The sequence below is a fragment of the Eptatretus burgeri genome, chromosome 3 (genome assembly GCF_056783735.1).
Source record: "Eptatretus burgeri isolate ZD-2024b chromosome 3, Ebu_testis_v1, whole genome shotgun sequence".
Lineage (NCBI taxonomy): Eukaryota > Metazoa > Chordata > Myxini > Myxiniformes > Myxinidae > Eptatretus > Eptatretus burgeri.
The window spans coordinates 114,993,312-115,013,833 of record NC_140963.1 but is presented as its reverse complement, the minus strand read 5'-3'; the positions used below and the strand labels follow the sequence as shown (position 1 = coordinate 115,013,833).

At 43.6% G+C, this 20,522-nt stretch overlaps 1 protein-coding gene across 4 annotated transcripts in view; it reads right to left on the bottom strand.

Moving 5' to 3' along the window:
- LOC147030784 (uncharacterized) overlaps positions 1–20,522 on the bottom strand; it is a 206,197-nt gene that overhangs the window by 166,829 nt on the left and 18,846 nt on the right. The window lies entirely within an intron of this gene.

Below are 20,522 nucleotides of genomic sequence, written 5' to 3'. Positions count from 1 at the left end.
GGCAACTCTGGTGAAGAATCACATTATTCACAGCAGTTGATGAGTATTTGTTTATACTCTTTTTATCCATAAGTGATTTTGCAATTTGGCGGTTATTAAAAAGGAAAATAAAAGCAAAACGTCAACTTCTGTGTACAAATTATATGAACTCTCCAATAGTTGATATGTTCACATCCAGGAAAGTACACGTTTGAGCAAACAGAACATGGCATGAACAAAAGTTCAACCAAGGCATTGTTGACCACATGTAGGCTTCGAAAGAATGGAATGATGTGAAACCCAAAATTTCAACAGAAACATCTAAGCCTGGTGTTAGCTTAGTGGTTATGGTGGCTGTCTTAGGATCTTAGGGCTTAGTGGTTCGAGTGGCTGGCTTGGGATCTTAGGGGCCTGAGTTTGAACCCCGTTGGTCACTGAATTAACACCAGGTGTGGTTGACTCAGCCTGTCATCCTTCTGAGGTCGGCAAAATGAGTACCAGCGTTCTGATACAGGGGCACGGCATCAGCGGCATAGTCACGCCCCAACAAAATGATAGCTACCTGGAGAAGAAGAGGGAAAAGAGGAAGAAGAGGAAGAAGAGGAACAAGAGGAAGAAGAGGAAGAAGAGGAAGAAGAGGAACAAGAAGAACAAGAAAAACAAGAAGAACAAGAACAGAAACATCAAATGACCAAATGCAGGCTGTGCAAGAATGGAATGGCGTTCAATCCAAATTTTGCCAAATTTAAGTTTGTCTCATGTAACACATGCACACACAAAAAATGGACTCTTGAGAGTTAATTTGTGCATTAGTTAAATCATAATTTGCATGTTCAGAGTAGCTGTGTTGTCAACCTCAATTTAGGTTTGCCAAGATCAAAGACAGTGGTTCGTAGAACTGTCTTTTTCACTGTCAAATGTGCTTATTTCTCATTAATTTATTTGTTTAATACCTGTTTCCCTTTTCTCTTCACCGACTTCTCAACTAACGGTTATTGAGCCAAATGGGGTACGTGTTATTTGAATTGGGCTAATCAACGGTGTACACGAGCCAGCAGAACAATGAGCATGCCAGAGGACATCACGCAAATGACAGTTCTGAAGTGGATTTTGGGTGAGAATCTCCAGTTGAGCCGAGAATCCAGAGAACAAGGTCCACGACACTGCAGTTGAGCCAGGACCTTCAGAGGGTGTGAGGGTCCCGTGATCATGGGGGACAGCAAAAACAAGTTCGTTTGAACCAGCCAGAGACCCACCTCACAGCACAAAGGGGAAAATGCCTGATCGCCCCACTGAATCCAGGGAAAGGCCCTTCACTCGGCTTGAACCACCCAAATATTTTACCATTCCCCACCCACACATCTTTGAACCCTTTTTCTCCATTTTTTTGTGTACAACTATGTTTTGAGAATGAATCTGTGTCGATAGGGATCGAGCCTTTCGAGTTGATCTTCTTCTTCTTTGGCCACGATTATTCCCACATTCTTGTGGGGTTAGTCAGGAGAAGCTTCGCCCAAATTGAAATATCTATACTTGATAAGCACGATATATTTTCCAGTCAAGACAGCTTCTTCTTCTTCTTCTTCACCTCTAGCACCAAGAGTGGGCAGAGGTTATGTTTTCACCCCTGTCTATCTGTGAGCAGGATATCTAAAAAAGCTTTTGAAGAATTTGGATGATGTGATGGGTGGGAATATTGCTGCCTCACCAAGTCAAAGAACTGTTTTCATAATGAAAGAATGAAGTGTCCAAAGCAATTTGTGAGATCCTTGAAAGGTGAGACATCAGTGTAAACTAATAATTCAGAACATTTGTGGATGGTCTTAGATTCACTTCCATGACAACTACCCAATGTCCTGCAGAGGTTCACAAATGCATCCTACATCCTTTTTACATGACAAATGTTTTGGGGAAGGTTGGCCTATGCTCACACTCAAATTGTCCACAGTTGTTTTTCCATTATGACAAGTTACAGCCACGCCCCCATTTTAATGACATCAAGAGAAAACATTTTGATCATACCGTTTCCTCAATAAAACGAGAATGGCACGAGGTGGAGTTTATACTACCGACAAGCTGAACAGTTTATGTTTTGTATCCCACTGATAGGCTGGATCTTCACCAAAATCGAATCAGTGTTCTCGTCATATTTGGAAAAGTACTTCAAAACTACAGCACTTCACAAAGTTTTGTCCAAATCTGTTCATAACATTTTGACATGCCCTACTATATATTGTCTTTGGCCCTGTCTCTCAATGGTGAAGAATCACTTTGAAATTCTCGTATCCAGATCTGGATCTACACCAAAATCCCATCAATTAATATACGCATGCACGCATGCACACACGTGCACACACACATACACACACCACCATGTTTCCTCCAAATGCATCCACAACTTTTTGAGATGTCCTTCTCACAAACAGACAGACAAACAAGAAAGACATCTTGGAGAGCATGATACATGTGAAATCCAAGTAAACATGCTTCAAGGTTTTGAATGGTAAACCAATTCAATGACCCAATATGCAAATTATATTTCACCTTGGAGAGAACCCAGTCTCCAGGTGTGTGGAGATTTTTTTTTGTTGTCGCTTGTTTGTATACATTGTCGAGGCTGGTATGAGAGCGAACACACAACGCACAACAAGGGGAGCAGGAGACAAGCGGGGTGGGAGAGAGAAGGACAAAACAGTGGGGAACAGAGACATTCAGAGATCTGTGGAAGGGAGAGGGATGGGGCGGGGAATACGGGATAAAAAAGATGGACAACACAGGGACTTTCAAGATCTTACACGACAGGGAACTTTCGGGAAGGAAGGCAGGGAATTTAAAGGTGATGGGTTTGGGGTGGATTGACGGGGGTAGAAAAGATTGTAGTTTTGGATGGGGGTGAGATAAGAGGTGGTGGTGAACAGATGTTTTGAGGACCAGGAGGGAAGAATGGGATTTAAGAGAGTGTGGGAGTTTATTCCAAAGGCGGGGAAAAAAAAGAGGAATGAATGGGTGAAGGTGAGCACTGCTTCGTGATTTTGGTGGTAGTTTTACCAGAAGGGGTTGCTGGCAGACCTTGAGCATCCTATGGAAATATGGGGGGGGGGACAAATTGCAGACAGAGCGGGGGGGTGGGCGAAACCGGAGAGGAGACGGAAGAAGACAGAAAGACCACCGACCTGCCTGCGGTGAGAGTGAGTGGCCCAAAGACTCAGGCTCACTGCAGGAGAAACCAATGATCTTAAATGCCTTGGTTTCCACAGCTTGAATCCTAGACAGGTGAGAGGCAGGAGCACAAGCCCAGAGGGGAGAGCAGCACTCCATCAGGCTGTGGACGAAAGCTTTGTTTGTGGTCAGGAACTCAGGTGGACCGAGGAAGGCCTTTGCACGATGGAGGATGCCCAGTTGGCGACTGACTTTGGAGGGCAGGTTGGAAATGTGGCTTTCCCAGGAAAGAACATGGCAGATAGTGAGATCCAGAAGCTTGAATGAAAAGGCATCTTCAAGAGGATTGTTGAGAAAGTAGATGGGGAGGTTTTCCAAATAGTCCTTTCGGAGAGGCATAGTGAGAATGTGAGAATTGTCCCGATTGAAAGACATGTTCTACGTGTTGGACCAGTTTATAATTTTACCCAGATCTGCAGAGAGTGAAGAAGCTGCTGCTTGCTGGTCTGAGGGATGACAGATAGTACGGCAGAGGGTGGAGTCATCAGCAAATAAATAAAGAGGATTTTCAAGAGAGTCGGAGAGATCATGATGAAAACCACAAAAATAACAGGGCCCAGAAAGCTGCCTTGAGGAACTCCAGCATGTACAGGAAGAGGGGATAAGGGAACTCCATTTAAGGCCACACATTGGCTGCGACTGGAGAGGAAGTCTGCGAGCCATGAGTGGAGATGGCCTTGGATACCATAGGAAGAGAGTTGGTGAGCAGGGCAGGGTGCCAGACCGTGTCAAAAGCACGCGATATGTCTCGGGATATGGCTCTGATTTCATGTCGGGCATTGAGGAACCTTCATCCATTGTTGGGTGAGCAGAAGCAGCATATCCAGGGTAGAGTGACCTTGTCTGAAACCAAATTGATGATCGGAAATCAAGGCATTGGAGAAGAGGAAGGATTTGATGTCTGAAGCGATGATGGATTCCATAACCTTGCTGATGATTGAGAGAAGACTGATTGGTCTGTTGTTGTAGGGATCTGTTTTTGCACCTTTTTTATGTCGAGCGGTAATGTTTGCTGATTTCCAAGGAGATGGCAGATGACCTTGAGCAAATGAGAAGGTGAATAAAACAGAGAGAGGGTGAGCAAGAGCAGAGGAGCAGTTTTTTATGAGATGTGGGCTGATGCCATCTGGACCGGTTGCGGAATTTGAGTCGTGGTTTGACAGCAAGCTCTCCACTTTGTCAGAAGAAAAGGATGCAGTCCAGAGACAGCTAGGTGCGACCGGTAAAGGCCGAGTCACACCTTGACGTTTTAGCCAGCAACGGCAACGTATTAAAATGTATGTAAAACGCTGGCTTATGTTGAACTTTTGATGTTTTTTTTAAAGATTCGGATATATTCAAAACGACTTGGTCGTATGCATAACATATTAGTAACGGACACAGAACGTTTCGTTGTGTTATAGCTAACTTATACCAACGAATGCTGAGCCTGTTGTCGGCCTTCCGAACCTATGCCCAACGATAGTCTAACTTATGCATAGCGCGCTGCACGCATCGCCGACGATGACGTGGCGTAGGTTCTGAAAAGGCTGCCGCACAACGATTCAAATCATAACCGCCGCAGAAATGGAAGTGTCAACATCGCAGTCACACCTTGGCGATCTTGCCAGCGTGTGCCGACCTCTGAAAAATGCGTATAAAACGCTGGCGCACGTCGAATACGGTATGGGTAAGTTTGGTATGCGTGAATAGAACGCTAAAGTACACTATCATACGTGGTATTAAGTGGAGTACTTCTTGAAATTATAAACGTGTTAAACATTTTACGACGTACTTGCCGTATGACACACGTTCCGCATGCGATGGGAATAAGTTGTACACACGATATGCGAACGTTGGCAGACGTCGACAAAAGTTACTTGTAAGTTACTCATAAGTCGAAACACTCAAGGTAATGGTTAGCATCAGTGTTCCAGACTCCCTGGTTTTTTTTTTTTGTTTGTTTTTTTTCTTCGGTATGACGGTGATGTCGACACTTCGATTTCTAGTGCGGTTATGATTTAAATCGTTGAGCGGCAGCCTTTTAATTACATTATATTACAACCGCACTAGAAATCGAAGTGTCGACATCACCGTCATACCGAAGAAGAAGAAAAAAAAAAACCCCAGGGAGTCTGGAACACTGACGCTAACCATTACTTTGACGTGTTTCGACTTATGAGTACCTTACAAGTAACGTGTGTCGATGTGTGTCAACTATCACGTAACGTGCCTAAAACACGCCTAAAACACGTTACCCATAGGTTAGAAATAAGTTTCGGGTACGCTAAACATTACCTTGACGTGTTTCGACTTATGAGTAACTTACAAGTAACGTGTGTCGACGTGCGTCAACGATCACATAACGTGGCTACAACTTATGGCCAGCGTAATGCGGAACGTGTGAGTCATACGCTGGCATAAGTCTTAAAATTTCAAGCATGGAAAATTTGAGGACAACTGAAAAGTACAACGTTTAAAGCCAGCGTACTACGACGTATGGCAGTGTTTTTCAGCGTGCTCTCAATGTTCTCAAAACTTACGCATAACCGATTGGAGTGGAACATAACCGAACCGATTGGAGTGGAGGAAGAACAGCAGATTTTTCAGATAAATTTGTCAAAATCAGATTCAGAAGAGATAGAGTACCGTTGGTTGAGATCTGGGTCAGGATGTTACCCGATTGAGTCAGTCCCAATGAGTCGCAGAAAGCTTTTGCTGAGGTGCCACGAGAGGTGAGAGAGGTACCCACACCTAGTCAACTGGCATGATAACAACTGAAGTCACCACATATGAGGAAGAGAGAGTTGGGATGAGAGTATAGAAGTTGGTCCATGTTTTCGGATAGTGAGGTGTAAATGGAGTCATCAGTTTGGTGGACGGTACAACACACATATAAACATGAGGTGGGAGTGGAGGGAAGCCATAGTCAAAGGTATTCCTGGAGGTGTGGGGGAGTGAGGGCAGTGCATGGAGAGTGAGGAATAGAGTCTTTGATGAAGAGAGCAACTCCTCCACCAGGACGAGGCTCAGGTAAATTGCGCATTACTTGCTGAAAAAAGTGTCGTCTTGTCAACAGATGTTTGCGTCGTGTGCATCTAAAAGGGGTGTGGAAGAAAAAAATAATTATATTCATGTGCTCTGAATTATAATTGTTGCTGGTGTTTTACAATTACATTGACAAAGGAAAGTACATGTCAGAGAATTTTTATTGATAGGCCTGAGAAGATCCTGCAGTTCGAGACCGCTTAAGCCTTCGGGGCTGAACAGAGATCAGGGATCTCTTCACGGGAAGCTCGAGTCTTCGCCGTACCTTGAGCGAGTTCGGTATTCGGCTCACGGTGCTGTACTGGGTACAGCAGAGGCATTTGGGAAAAGGCCAATCCCCACTGGCCAAAGGGAGGCGGGTTGGAATCCCACCTCCGCAAAGAGAGGGGTTCGAGACCCAGCTCGCTGTGTAGTATGATTGTTATGTGTTATGTGGATTGAAGTTATGAAGTGCTTATTTCATGGTATTTGTGACCTGGTGATGGTTTGCAGGATGGGAAATGCTGTTGAAGAGTGATGAGATTGGGTATACTAAAGCAACCTGCCACAGGCCACGCAGATGGACATGCGCGACATATATATTCGATAAATACGGACCTGATTCTGTGAGAGACGTTGCAAATTGGTGCGTTTGGACCAGTGTGACCACTCCTTGGCTTTTGTCACAAGATCTTGGCATCTTGGTTTTCTATAGGTTTTCTTGGCGTATAGGTTTTCTATTATCATCGCTTTTCCGAAACCTTGTGAATTCTTGGCTTATCTTGGCATTTATGAAAATGAGGAGTGGTCACAATGGTTTGGACTATGAACAGTAAATTGCCTTTCCCTGAGAATGGTACGTTTGATGGGGATTGTTTGAATCACCTGAGGAAAGTTCTGGAGGGAAACGGAAAGGACAAGAAGGCCTCGAGGCACGTACATTGGGGAGCGTACATGGATTTGATGGTGGAGTGTCGGGACAGGGTCAAAAAGACGTTGCTGTTAAACCTGAAGGGTCAGCTGGACCAGGTGACCATGCACATGCCTGTAGGATTTGAAAATAATTCAAACAGAAAACAGCGAGCTGTGCCTGTCAGGTTTGAGGATCAAGGCTGCGAAGGAGAGGAGTCAGACAGGGTGGCCTGACCCCATTCCAGACATAGTTCCAACGGCGCCACCGCTCGAGGGTGGAGCGGGCGCAGTGGGAGATGATGGAACAGGGCAAGAAGAGGATCAACGAGGAGCCAGAGGAGTACTTAAAGAGGAGATTAAGGAAAGCATGGAGAGCAGGGAAGCTGCGACACAACGACAAGAGAGAGCTCCTCTTGGTGACAGGGTCGGAGTGCAGACCCGATCCAGAAAGGCCACGTTGGAGGCTGTGAAGGAAGAAAATGAAGAGGCACTGTTAGGTACATTCCCATTGCGAGATTACCCGGGGGGCAGAGGCATGCAAGCAATATATTTAACAGCGTCATGCTGAGACGGAGGCTAAACTGAGTTCCGACCCAGGTAAATGGGCAAGGTAAACGAGCAAGGAGAATGAGCAAGTGGGAGAACGAATAAGTGTAATGAATGTTTGTTGAGTTACCTGTTTGGATTCCGGTTTGTTCATTGTACTCACTGGAAGTTTGCTTGCTGTGAAACTGTGCATTGTATTGTGTGAAGGTGTTATGGATTCGTAAATCCTATAGTTTTGCATTGAGTTACCTCTATGGACGGATTTGTGAATGCAATGCGATTGGAAAGGTTGAGTTTTATGTTAAGAACGCAAGTTGAGAGTTCCAACCTGGAACTTTTGTATGTTTGTAATCATATCTGATTTGTATGCACACTGATTTGCATTTGATCTGCATGTGGTACTAAGTGCTCTCCCTCACATCACCACATCAAACTTGCTCTCCTTCATGCACAGATTTATCCCCTCTCGTGTTCAGTTGTCCTACCCTTCCTCCCGCCCTTGGTTTACTGAAGCTTGTGGCGAGGCAGTTGTCCTGAAACAACTTGCCTTTGCCTCATGGAAAGGAAACCCAACTGAGGGCAATCTCAGTTCCTTCCACAAAGCTCGGAACAAGTGTGTATCTATCCTCAGGAGAGCCAGAAAACAACATCTTTCTCATCTCAAGTCTGAACTCTCAAACCTCTCTCCCTCCTCAAAATCCTGGTGGCGTTTAATCAAATCTGTTTCTGGTGTATGTTCCCCCTCCATCCCCTCCCTTACCTCAAATGGCCGCACTGCTGATTCCACACATGATAAAGTTGAATGTCTAAACTTAGTGTTTGCAGCTAAATCTTGTGTCCTAAACCCATCACTATCTCTACCCACTTTACCCAGTCGCACCCAACTGTCCATGGACTCTGTATCCTTTTCTCCTGACAAGGTGGAGAGCTTGCTTTCAAACCTCGAGTCAGATTCTGCAACCGTCTGGATTCAGATCCAGACGGCATCAGCCCATGTGTCCTCAAAGCCTGCTCTTCTGCTCTTGCTCACCCTCTCTCTGTTCTATTCACCCTCTCATTTGCCCAAGGTCATCTGCAATCTGCTTGGAAATCTGCTAACATCACTGCCCTGCATAAAAAAGGTGCAAAAACAGATCCCTGTAACTACAGACCAATCAGCCTTCTCCCAATCATCAGCAAGGTTATGGAATCCATCATCGCTTCAGACATGAAATCCTTCCTCTTCTCCAATGGCTTGATTTCCAATCATCAATTTGGTTTCAGACAAGGTCACTCTACCCTGGATATGCTGCTACTGCTCTCCCATCAATGGATGGAGGTCCTCAATACCAGACAGGAAATCCGAGCCGTATCCCTGGACATATCACGTGCTTTTGACACAGTCTGGCACCCTGCACTACTCACCAAACTCTCTTCCCATGGTATTCAAGGCCATCTCCACTCATGGCTCGCAGACTTCCTCTCCTGTCGCAGTCAACGTGTGGCCCTAAATGGAGTTCTTTCATCCCCTCTTCCTGTGCAGGCTGGAGTTCCTCAAGGTAGCGTTCTGGGCCCTGTTCTTTTTCTGATTTTCATCAATGATCTCTCGGACTCTCTGGAAAATCCTCTATTTCTCTTTGCCGACGGCTCCACCCTCTGCCGTACCATCTGTCATCCCACAGACTGGCAAGCAGCAGCTTCTTCACTCACTGCAGATCTGGATAAAATCACAAACTGGTCCAACACGTGGAACATGTCTTTCAATCCGGACAAATCTCACACTCTCACTATGTCTCTTCGAAAGGACCGTTTAGAAAACCCCCCCATCCACTTTCTCAACAATCCTCTGGAAGAAGTCTTTTCTTTCAAGCTTCTGGGTCTCACTATCTGCCATGACCTTTCCTGGGAAAGTCGCATTTCCAACCTCGCCTCAAAAGCCAGTCGCCGACTGGGAATCCTCCGTCGTGCAAAGTCCTTCCTCGGCCCTCTTGAGCTCCTGACCACTTACAAAGCTTTTGTCCGTAGCCTGATGGAGTATTGCTCTCCCCTCTGGGCTGGTGCTCCTGCCTCCCACCTTTCTCGGCTTCACGCTGTCGAAACCAGGGCATTTAAGATCATCGGCATCTCCCGCAATGAAGCTGAGTCTTTGGGCCTCTCACTCAATCACCGCAGGTTGGTCGGTGGTCTTTCTGTCTTCTACCGACTCCTCTCCAGCCTTGCCCCCTGCTCTCTCTGCGATTTGTCCCCACCACATGTCCACAGGGCGCTCAAGGTCCGCCAACAACCCCCTTCTGGTAAAACTACCAAAATCACGAATCACTGCTCATCTTCACTCTTTCATTCCTCTTTTTTCCCGCCTTTGGAATAAACTTCCTCACTCTATTCTTTCCCATTCTTCCCTCCAGGCTTTCAAAACAGCTGTTCACCACCACCTCTTATCCTCCCCCATCCAAATCCTCGATCTTTTCTACCCCCGATAATCCACCCAAGCCCACTTCCTTCAATTCCCCTGCTTTCCTTCCTGAAAGTCCCTGTAATGTCCATCTTCTCTTCGCCATGTTCCCCGTCCCATCCCCATCCCTCTCCCTTCCACAGTTCACCTAATGTGTCTGTTCCCCACTGTTTTGTCCCTTCCACTCCCGCCCCTCTTGTCTCATGCCTCCTTGCTGTGAGTTGTGTTAGCTCTCATACGAGCCTCGACCAAGGTATACAAAAAAAAAGAAGAAAAAAAAGTGAGTGTTGAAATGGAACGTGTGCGAGTCCAATAGATTTCATTGGAATAAAACGTGCTCTATTGTGTATTGTGACCTGTGAAGCTTATGGGAATGCATTCGTTCGGAAAATGGAGATAAGGACTGGTCGTCAACGTAGACTGTGAAGACTCTGGATGAGGTGAAGTGCACGCACCAATTCCAGAGGAAAAACGATGACGACTGACTCCGCACGCGCTGTTGATTCAGAGTGCAGGGTGGATGTCATTGAGAGTGTTTTGAGACCAGATTGAGGTGTGTGTGTGTGTGTGTGTGTGTGTGTGTGTGTGTGTGGGTGTGTGTGTGTGTGTGTGTGTGTGTGTGTGTGTGTGTGGGTGCGTGTGTGTGTGTGTGTGTGTGTGTGTGTGTGTGTGTGTGTGTGTGTGTGTGTGTGTGTGTGTGTGTGTGTGTGTGTGTGTGTGAATTGAATCTTGGTGAAAATCTGAATTGGAAGCGAATGTGAGCTCGATAAGGAACTGAAGATTACTGGACGGTCATACATGAATGTCTTGTTAGAAATAATATTGTAACTAAAGAAACTTCAGGCAGGGAGGTAAAGCAGCCTGGCTGTTTGTGGTTTGGTGCTGATAAAAAAACCAAGGTCACGAATCTCCCTGAACGGGCCAACAATAAATGCTGAGTGTCTGTGCTTTGTCGGCAGGAAAGGACATAAATGTGTGTGCTGTGCCTTGGATAGACGCTGAAGCAAGTGTTGAAGTTTTATTTAAAAGCCATAGGAATTTTGGGTAAAATGTGAAATAACAATTGTGAATGTGGAATTTATTCCAAACGTGAAGTCCATTTCGGAGACTCGCTATCGCCGGCATTATGAGACAAAAATAATCCTCTAATTACTCAGCCCGGCAAAGTGAGGTCTTACAAGCAGCTGTTAGTACTGCTGGAAGAGATTTATGGGTTCTGAACCCCCCATTCAATTCATATGCAGATTCAAAGGGGGGTTTGGCGGCTACTGTGTCGAAATCATGCCGTTGGCGATGATGTGAGAGAAATGTTTCCAAAATTTGATTTGATTCGTACTTAAAATGTGATCAAAATGTAGAAATGCGATTTGGAATGATTTTAAAGTGATTTGTAAAGTAGTTGTGTATGATTTGATACCTTGGGATGAATGAAGATTTGTAACTTCCCACCAGCATTCCGGTAGAGAGTGATCAATCAATTATCCCTGGGATGGATGTTAAACTCGGTGTGCTGTTTTTATTAGTTCTGGGATGTTAAAGTTGAGAGATGACATTCGTTGATGTATATGTTAAAGACAAATTCCCGTCCAAACTGCTGTTGGGAAGGCAATGGCAAACCACCCAATGCAACCCTTTGATCGACTCAAGCAGGCAAAATTCCTTGCTTTTCATGAATGAAATAATGGTAACTTGGGTGTGAATTATGGAATTCCTGCAAGATTTGATGAATTAATGAACTATGAGACATTACATCCAAGAACCAGGACAAAGACGTTTAGCAAGCTACGCACTTAACAAAATAGAAATGCTTTTGGGGGAAATTACGGGCGGGTCTGGTGCTACTCGGTTGATGCTTCTTTTGATCGAAGCCAAGCCAAGGTGGGCTTACTCGCGCAGAAACCAAAAACATCTTTATTTAATGTATTTTGTTATGTGACCCTATATTTGTCAGGAATCAAGTTCAATTGTAGAGCTACTGTTTAAACTGTTTGGAAAATTTTCATGTCTTTTCGCAATGTTTTCAAAATTCTTGTTTCCAAATGAACGCTCAGCGGCCAAAGTGTGGTCCGGGAGCAATGTCAAATTCGGCAGCTCGACAAATCACACTTCTGGGATGTCAAAAACCGAGTGGCATGGGGAGTGTGCAGAGCTGGCAGTCCCGAGAAAGACTCCCGGATGGCCGGCCTGTGACTACAATGATGGACTTTCTTGTTTAATTACTCCTGTTAATGAATGTAACGATGTGAAACCTCACAACAGCACACCAATGTGCTTTGACCTGTGTTGTAGTGATAAACAAGTGATACACGTGATAATGTTTGCATGTGATATTAATCAGAAAAGTGATTTTCACACACCTTTTTACCGGGTCGGTTGTCAAACACATAAACATGGGGAAGAGTTGGTAACTAGTGGAGGTTGTGTACACAGTAACTGAGCAAATTACTTTCAGACTCAGCTCAACAAAAATTATGGTATTCTCCATTACAATTTCTTCGAACCTCCATGTTTCTTTTGGGTTGATTACAGACAAGGTTCCTTTAGTCTTTGAGTTGTATTGAGAGGTTTTTCTTTGTGATGATTTTATTTTGCTTATCTCGTCAACATATTATGTTTGTTTTGAAATTATGTCTCGTAATCCTAATTTAAATGTATTGGGGTCTTCAAGTGACAGAGAATTCTCCTATCTTTTTCCTAAGTTCTTCTTGAACGGATCAAAATTTGCGGAGTAATTGGAGTCCGTATCTTTAAACCAGTAACTTGGGACAGATGTGAATGATTGGTTATATCACAGTAAGGTTATTGATAACTTGTAGTGATTGATTGATATATTGTCAATCACTGTAGCTATGGACCTTGTTGATCTGTTAATTGAGGATAGGGAAAAGTTACTGAGAATTGAATCAAGATAATATATTAAGTTGAGGTACTTACATAATATTGAAGGAGGGTATGCGTTATTAAATTGATCGACAGATTGGTCAACATTACATATTAGGAATCATAAGTTAACTGCAAGGGAAAATCAAGATCTGAGGGAAAGCAGCATGGTATTTACATAACCATCATGCAGAATGACTGGAAGAGTGGCTAGACCAACAGCAATTATGAAATCAATTAAATGGAATTAGGAATATTGTACAATGTATTGTAACTGTATTGCTCTCACTGATTAGTAGCTGGTACTGGCCTGGCTGTAATTTAAGTAAAATGCCTCTACAATTTGTAGAAAGACAAACAAACGATAAACCAGAATTATGCAGAGTACAGAAGGCATGACCATGTGAAACGAATGTTAAATCGGTCAGAATGTAAGAATTATATCATTGAAAAGAGGGCAATGATGCCACAAAGCCAATTTAAATATTACCTTTTTTATTAATTTCTCTTCTGATTAATTGGACAGGTGCGTGATTTTTGATTAAGCGGTACTTCTTGTACGTTTACTTAAATAAGTTGAGGTATTTCTAACACTGACTTGACCATCTTTCATCAGTATGGAAATGCTAAGTTAGCTGGAAATAAATAAATAAATAATGGCAGTTGCTCTGGAACTGCTTGTGAATGAAACTGAATTGTTTAGCAGATATGAATGTTAAAATGATTGCAAATATTAAAATGGTAACTGTGCAAAATCGAATTGCTTTGGATTTGGTACTTGCTCCAAAAAAAGGGAACCTGTCCTCTTGTTGGGTTTGAGTGTTGTACTTATCGCTCAGACAAATTAAAATACATTGAAAAAGAAAGAAGTAGCTAACTTTTATAACAAGCCGGTAGGCGATGAGGGATTCGCTAGGATCGAAGCGCTGGATACGATGCTTTTCATTCTGACCGATCCACCAACGAAGATTCATTGCCAAGACGTATTGGTTCACAAACAATTGTTCCTCTGCCTGGCAAGATTTTTCCTATTGCGTATTTTGCCAACTAGCACTCCTCATAAAAAATGACGGTGAATAGACACCCTATTTTTGAAGGACTACCATTTGAAAAATAATCGGTTTGCTGGTTTGTGCTGTGGAGCCTTGCATTGCAGACACACACACACACACACACACACACACACACACACACACACACACACACACACACACACACACACACACGGAAAACCCGATAAACTTCTCTCAATGCTCTTGTTTGACCACACCTCCTGAGTCACACAATATTTTTCATAAGCCACGCCCACTTTCCTACATAACACCACTCCCACTTTAAATAATAAATAATTGGAGGTGGTGTGGGTCGTGGAATCGTTTTCGCGAAATAAATAAATAATTGGAGGTGGTGTGTGGAAAGTGGAATCGTTTTCAGTAAATAAATAAATAATTGAACGTGGTGTGTGGATTGTGGAATCGTTTACGGGAAATAAATAAGTAATTGGAGGCGGAGTGTGGGTCGTGGAATCGTTTTCGGTAAATAAATAAATAATTGAAGGTGGTGTGTGGATCGTGGAATCGTTTTTGGTAAATAAATAAATAATTGGAGGTGGTGTGGGTCGTGGAATAATTTTCAGTAAATAAATAAATAATTGGAGGTGGTGTGTGGGTCGTGGAATAGTTTTCAGTAAATAAATAAATAATTGGAGGTGGTGTGTGGATCGTGGAATTGTTTTAGGTAAATAAATAAATGATTGAAGGTGGTGTGTGGGTGGGGAATCGTTTTCGGTAAATAAATAAACATATTATTAGAAATCCACAAAGACAGAAATGCTGGTGATTCCATTTATTTTGGATCCTTTTCACTTTGGTCAATAATGTTTGGATCGAGGAGAGATCGAAGGTGGAACGACGGTGTAGTTCCTTACAAACACTGTATACACACCTTAAATGACGGCAAATAGACACCCGATTTTTGAAGGACTACCATTTGAAAAATAAAACCTCAATCAAAAATCGGCTCGAGTAAAATTTTCTAAATATCTTGAAGTGTTTAATTCCGAAGTCTCGTTACTGAAGTATTGAAAATACTGTACGCGGTTTTTCGGCCGCTGCACAGCAACAGGTGGTTGCTAGGCAACGAAATTCAAACGCGCACATTCCCAGTATATATTCCACCTCTTGGCAAAGTTTCATCGAAATCGGTTCGCTGGTTCATGCTGTGGAGCCTCGCGTTACAGACACACACACACACACACACACACACACACACACACACACACACACACACACACACACACACACACACACACACACACACACACGACAGACAGATGGAAAACCCGACAATAAGGGATATCGAGCATATATAGCGAATCCAATTATTGTACAGATGATGGGTATTTTTCTTGACTCACAGGGATTTTTTTCTTTTTGAAGGATGGTGAAAAGAATTATTGATTGCAAATTGGAACTCTGATAAAGACTGTTGCCCTTTCTACATGGAAATAGCAATTGAGATGAATGTTTTTGAGTGCACATACAACTGAGATTTCTGTATATTTTATCATGTCGTTTAGGTGTGAAAAACAAGGAAAGGAAAGGGATAAAATTTTGAGATAACATATAATGGAAGTTAAATGCTTGGAAGGAGTGGAAGGAATGTCTGGAGGCAAAAGGTTTGAAGGTGAATATCGGAAAGACGAAGGTGATGGCAAGTGGTAAAGCATGTGGTGAGGTGGAAAGAACTGGGAAGTGGCCATGTGCTGTGTGAAGGAAGGGTGTCGGAGTGAACTCCATTCAGTGTATGTGTGCTGAATGGGTTCATCGAAAATGTAGTGGTGTGAGAGGGTCATTAACCAGTGTGGCAGCCACATTCAACTGTAAGGTGTGCATAGAGGGAGTTGCAGATGAAGGAATTGTTGAGTTGGATCTTGGAGATGGTGTGAAGCTGGAAGGTGTGAAAACATTTTGCTATCTAGGAGACATGCTGAATGGAGAAGGTGGATTAGACTCTTCGACGGTTGCGAGAGTGAGATGTGCATGGAAGACGTTTCGGGAACTGAGTGGCGTGCTGACGAAGAGGGGAGTGTTGTTGAAGCTGAAGGGAAAGGTGTATGCCACAAGTGTGAGGAGTACAATGATTTATGGGAGTGAGACATGGGTAATGAACATAGAGCAGCAACAAAGGCTGGAAAGGGTGGAAATGCGAATGGTTCGGTGGATGTGCGGAGTAGCGTTGAGAGAGAGGAAGACAAATGATGACTTGTGGAAGATGATGGGAATAGAGTCTGTGATGGAGGTTGTGAAGAGAAACAGGTTGAGATGGTTGGGTCATGTGTTGAGGAAGGATGAAAGTGACTGGGTGAGAGGAGTGTTGGAAATGAGTGTAGTCGGAAGTGGAGGACGGGGAGGACCGAGAAAAACTTGGCTAAAGGTGGTGGAAGAAGAAATGTGGGCAAGGGGATTAAGAAGGGGAGATGCAGAAAATAGGGTAAAGTGGAGAAGATTGTCATGGGGCCCGCAAGGCTAACCCCCGCTTTAGCAGGGAAAATGGCCATAAAATGCTTGTGTGTGTGTGTGTGTGTGTGTGTGTGTGTATGTGTGTGTGTATGTGTATGTATGTGTATGTATGTGTGTGTGTGTGTGTGTGTGTGTGTAAGTTAAATGCTTCTGGAAGAACCTTTGTCAGTCTTATTGAAATACATGAGCCCATGACGTTTAATCGATGCTTAACCTTAGCTTTGTTTGTTTCGGAGTGTTGAGAGCAGTTGAACTATGCAGTGTACAATTTCGTTTAATGAAGCTTTGGAATAACTTCCACCAAAAGATTGGACGATGGGGAGAACCCAGATTTGGGTGATTGGGCATTCGACACGTTATCATGAAACTACCCCCTTCCTGAGGAGATAAGATGAGCAATGTAGAGAAAAAAAAGAAAAACCCACTGAAGAGAAGGTTGGACAAGTCAAACCACAGCAAGGCAAAGACTTAAATGTTGCCGTTGCGTGGTGCCTGCCTGGAGGAATGTCCCCAACCACACTCGAAAATTGCTGCTATGCAGATACATCGTGAACTTGCCGTGGTTGCACAATGCACAACGAAGGCCCTGAAGGTCCACACGGTGAGTCATCTGCAACATGTTTTCAATGGTGTGGATGGGGCTCGTGCAGCCATCGCGGCTGCATCCAATGTGCACAGCTGACTTGGTGAATCAAACCTGATTGCACAAACTGCTGCTATGAGGCCCAAAACTCTGCTGGGGCTGGATCTCTGGATGACTTCTCGAGTCCTTTCCGTCTACTTCAACCCAGTGTCGGGCCCAAGCTCGTACCTGACAAGATCTACCTTCTCTGCAGCTCAAGGAGTGCCCCGACTGTGTTTCCTGTTGGGTGCTGCTCTATCTACACCCTGACCTGCTTATCTTCTGGCCTCGGGTAACATGTCTTTTCGATTTGTGACATATGCTGATGAACAGGCCATGAATTAAATGGAACACACTCACAAACCTGACTGGGACACTATTGGGATGGTCGTCATCCAGCATTTTTCTGATATGAGCACTCGCTGCCATTGTTGATTGAACTTGTGTAACGGATATCTTTTCTCCTCCAGGAACGGGGTATGGTTGTCATGTGTAATATAATTATTCAAAATTTCTTGATAAGGAAAAAAAGGGGGGATTGTGGAAGAAAAAATAATTCTATTCATGTACTCTCAATTATAATTGTTGCTGGTGCTTTATAAATTTAATTTTTACTAGTGCGGGCCGGTTGGTGCGGGCCCGTAGGTGCGGGCCACCTACGCCACCTCTCTCTCGCCAATCTATAATTATAGTTAGATAATCTATATAACTCTCCCCCACTCTCTCCCCCACTCTCGCACCTCCTCTCTCCCCCTCTCTTGAATTGACGCCCCCCTCTCTCTCACCTCCTCTCTTGAATTGTGACGTCCTCCTCTCTCTCGCCCCCTCTCTCCCCCTCTCTTGAATTGTGACACCCCCTCACTCTCACCCCCCTCTCTCGCACCTCCTCTCTCCCCCCTCTTCTCTCACCCCTCTGTAAATGTATTCACAAATGTCTACCAAGCACAACAATTAATTCAAACATTGGGAAACACTTGGGAAACAGCTGAAACAGATGAAGAAGAACGATATCAAATTTTGAAAAGGCACATACTCAGGTCCCAGCGTCAATTGTGACATATCAAAAAAAAAAAAAAAACAGGAAGCATTGTGACGTCATTCGTGACGTCATTGCACCGTTTCCTGTCATTAGTTGACAGACATTGGTCATTGTATCACGTTATTATTTTAATTACTGCCAATTATTGTGCTATTATTATTATTAATATGCTGTTATCATTATTCTGAGATATCTTTGGGAAAAAATGGCATGATAAGGTGATAAGGTGGAACGACACTTCAGCTGTGATATATACACCTTTCCAACACTGAAAGAAAGCAATAAAATGGCCATAACTTGGGAACCGCTCGTCCGATTAATATCAAACCTTGAAAAGGCACATCCGCGGGTCCCTGGCAATATTCCTGGCAAGTTTCAATCAGATCGGACTGGCGGTTGTCGAGAAACGGCGGTCGCAGACAGACAGACAGACAGACAAACAGACAGAGATTGCTGGAATTATAGATAGATGCTGTAGTCTAATTGGCTGTCAATTGTGTTTCCCTTTAGTCTGGGTGTTGATGGGGGGAATGTCTTGCTGTGCTACAGGGTGGCCTCGTCGATAGCACTGCAACTTTTGCCATGATTCTGTCATTCCCTTTCACCCAGTGGACACGTATTGCAGTTTGAGTTCTTTTGCCTAATGCTTATCAGACGCATGTACTTACTGCCTTTTATATACACAATTCCTTATATTCATTTATTTGTCAGACCTATAACCTCATGTCTTATCCTCTCTCACCAAGGCCAGCTGAAGGTCATCATGCTCTCTCTTTGTTCCCCCACTTGTCTCCACAGCATATATATATATATATATATATATATATATATATATATATATATATATATATATATATATATATATATATATATATATATATATATATATATATCACACACACACACACACACACACACACACACACATCAGGAAATGTAAGCTTAGTTTAGTGCAAATCATTGTGGATGTTTACCATCTCAGTGTTTTGGACTCCGTGGTACCGCAAATAAATGTTCTCTGATCAAATGTACTTTTCGTTGTGGACAGTGAATTAATTGTTTCTTACAAATTGAGTAACAGGATTTATACCAGGTCAGTCAATAAAACAAATCAGAAAATTCCACAACAGGGGTTCAAAGGTCCCTCCATCCATTGGGACCATACGCTGTACAGAACGTAGGTGCTGCTAAAGCAGTCACCTGGGCTATTTATTGGGCACAATCCTGAACGGCTCACCACTCCGACACAGGACACTCGAATGGCTCAATCATCCCAGCAAGCTGGGACTCATTTTGCCGATCTCGGAAAGATAAGTTGAGTCAACCGCACCTGGTATTAATTCAACGGCAAAGCAGGTTTTTAACTCAGGGCCCTATGGGTCAAAGCCCACCAACCTAACCATTCAGCCAACACCAAGTATGGTCAAATGGTCTATGGTGTCTAAGGGGTGTAAAGGTCTTAAGGGTCTTTAGATCTAAAGGGTATTTTCCAACAGTAGTTCAGGTCAAACAGGGTCTAATGGGTCTGACGGTCAAAGGGTCAAAGGGTCAAGATAGTCCAAAGGATGTAAATTCTTCAGGTGTAAATCTTCCAATAGGCTCCCAGTGGTAAAAGGATGTAAATCCAAAGAATGTAAAATTTACAGTATATATGTAGAGATCAAGTGAATTAGAATCTAAGATGTCTAAAGGGTCTTAAAAGGTTGAAAAGGATCTAAAATGTCTCAATCGGTGTGTAGGGACAAGGAGTCTAAGCAGTCAAAAGGGTCAAGGGATCTAGGCGGTGGTCTTATGAATCTTAAAAGGTCTAAGGGGTCAAAAGGGTATGGCCTAATGGTAGATACAGACTTCTAAAGGGTCTATAGGGCCTTTGGTGTCTTCGGGCTCTTTGTGTTCTCAGGGTTCTAAAGGGATTAATGTGGTCTATGGCGTTTTAGGGGTCTTAATGGTACGAGGTTCTAAAGGGTCTAATGGCATCATGAATAAAGGGTCTGTAGGGTCTAAACTCGAAGGGATCTAATGGAGTCTACAGGGTTTTAATTTTTGTTAAGGGTGTTATGGGGTCCAACGGTTTTAAGGATTCTCACAGCATCTTTTGGATCTTTGGAGTTCTAAGGGTTACAACAGGGACTTAAAGGGTCTAAAAAGTCAATGGATCTAAGTGGTCTAGCTAAGAGGGTCTAAAAGGTATCAGGGGTACATTTCAACAGTATAGTCCGAAAGGGTCTCAGGAGTCTAAAAGGTTCCACACAGGGTCTGAAGGTCTAAAAGGTCTAAGGGTCAAGGGATACAAGTGGTCTAAAAGGTCAAAAGTATCTAAATAGGTTCAATTGATGAAAGGATCAAGGTTTCACCTCGATGAGGGTT